The 2,500-nt window shown below is 38.9% G+C and overlaps 1 pseudogene; it reads right to left on the bottom strand.

Moving 5' to 3' along the window:
• The window catches only part of LOC137330652 (28S ribosomal RNA), a 7,887-nt pseudogene that overhangs the window by 2,115 nt on the left and 3,272 nt on the right, over positions 1-2,500 (bottom strand).

Raw genomic sequence — 2,500 nt, forward strand, 5'->3', positions numbered from 1 at the left:
CGAGGCTCCTCCATGATCCATAGATATCCACTTCATGCTTTTTCGCCCGGAGCCTCGGCCTCATATCTCTGAACTGGTTTTCTATATCCACAACGATATCCAGTGCTTGATTGTCAAGATTGTTCAGAGAAAATGTTTGGATTTCTTTTAAAATATTAAGTTGTTCCAGTTTATCTATACTGTCCTGATTGGTGAGATGACAGAATAAAAAGGATGCTTTGAGTACAGGGTCAGTCGATTTTTCAAATGATTTTAATTTTCTTATAATGGCCGCCGGGATCTGAGTCTCCAACTTCTGTAGACATAGTCCACCATCCCGGTTTCGACTGTATAAAAGGCCATCGCTAATATGATTTGGAAGGTGCAGAATTTCTTTGACCGCTTTTCTAATTACATTATCCATTTTAATAAGCAGGTTTTGTGACACCTCGTTTAATATTAATTGATAATAAAAACGTGGGATCATAAATATTTTTAAAATGTCCAGTTTTTGCCTCGGTTTGAGTTTCGTCTTTTTTAAGTTTAAAATCCATTCTTGCAATTTAAAAGTCCACTTATCTTCAGATAGTCCTACCCAAGGATCAATACGGGCCCCGAGATATTTCTCGACATTACCTGGTTCAATGAAGCTAAGATCGCAGCCGTTAAGCTTCCAATGTGCAACGTTGTTAAAAATAAACGTCTTATTTTTCGTACACATATAAAATCCGGCTGTCTTCTTGATATTAATCGACTTTGCAAAACGCCTCAATAATTTTCAAATTTTCCTCCATGCCTTTATAAGAATCGCTCAAAATCGCGATATCATCTGCGAAGGCCATGGCACAGCATGTTATACGATTGCTGTCGAGCTTCATTAAAACACCAGAACCTTCTTTTTCAAGGGTACACAATAGTGGATCAATTGCAATATTAAAAAGGAGAGGCGACAGTGGATCACCCTGCTTGACTCCCTTTCTAATTAAAATGGGATCCGTTTTGCCAGTTGAGCTCTCTATCACTGTTGTGTTGTTTGTGTATAAATTTAAAATCAAGTCAATAAAACTCTTGGCAACCCCCATCCTCGTAAGAGATTTTAAAATGAGTTTATGACCTATCGAGTCGAATGCCTTTGCAAGGTCTATAAAAACAACGGCCAGGTTCTTCCTGTTCAACTTTGACCCCTTTAAAATGTTGTTTAAAATTGCAATATTTTCGTTACAGCCGGAAGTTGCTGTAACAAATCCTTTTTGTCGAGGATTTAAAGTTACGGCCTCTTCCAACCTCGAGGCCATAATCTTATTAAAAAGGCGTAAAATTATGGACCCGATAGTAATGGGTCTCCAATTATCTATGTCCTTTAAAACCGCAGGATCTTCACTCTTTGGTATTAAGACGGTCCGACTATTCTTTAAGGCGTCGGGAATATATGATGTTTTAATTAAGAGTGAAAAAAACCTTGATAAAATAGAAGGATCTCCACTATTAATCGTCTTCTGATCTTTCACTGTAACCCCGTCCAGTCCAGGAGCACTTCCTTCACGCAATCCGTCGATTGCCGAATTTACCTCGGATTCACTGATCGAACGCATGAGGTTCGTATTGTTGGCCGTCATCATGCATTTTGAGAATCTATTAATATCGGCCTTATTGTTCTGAATTAATAATTTATTCTCAAAGTGAGCCCTTAGTTCAGCCTTATCCAAAGGACATAGTAATTCAGTTGGCCCGCCCATAATTTGGCGAGCCAATTTTCTTCTGTTCTTATTATACATAATTTGGATGGATTTATACTTCGCCTTCCGAATAGCATATCTTCGAAGATGTCCACTATTGAATCTTGCTGCCCGTATGTTATTTTCCTCCTTCCTGCGGACTGGTATTAATTTATCTTTCCTTCGAGGGTGTCTTTCCTCCACATCAACAAGTTTCCGAGTGATGGCCTCGATATTATTGAGGACTTGCTGTTCTGACGCAGGTTTGGGTGGCATCTTCAGGATTTCTTCGGTCTCACTAATAATATTGTGGACCTCTCGAAGATCTGCGAATCCTTTTGATAGATCTTTACTTGTGGACAGTATAGGTAGACTTGATACAAAATCACCAGCATCATCATTATTTTCATCATAATTAATATTGTCTTCGGCTTGTGCATTTAATGGTACGGTTTTGTTAGCTTTCGGCAAACATCGCCTTTTGTCTGATATTTGCTTATTGGTTTTAGTAGTCAAAATCTCTCCAATTTTGATGTTAATGTTCCGATGGCCAATAAACTTCTCCTCAAGGGAGATAAGCATATCCGTCTCCTCTTGAGACCAAATTGACCTCTTGCTGATCTTTTTCTTTTTAGGAGCAACGGCCTCAATCCTCTTCTTATTCCTGTATTCAGGATGAGTATGCCTTTCATGTTGACTGAGGCCACTCACAGAGGAGAAGGATAGTGGGCATAATGAACATTGATTCGCCAAAATGCTCGGCTGAATACCTTTACATTTCGAGTAGTGACAAGCAATCGAATGAT

The sequence above is a fragment of the Heptranchias perlo genome, chromosome 12 (assembly GCF_035084215.1).
Source record: "Heptranchias perlo isolate sHepPer1 chromosome 12, sHepPer1.hap1, whole genome shotgun sequence".
Classification (NCBI taxonomy): Eukaryota; Metazoa; Chordata; class Chondrichthyes; order Hexanchiformes; family Hexanchidae; genus Heptranchias; species Heptranchias perlo.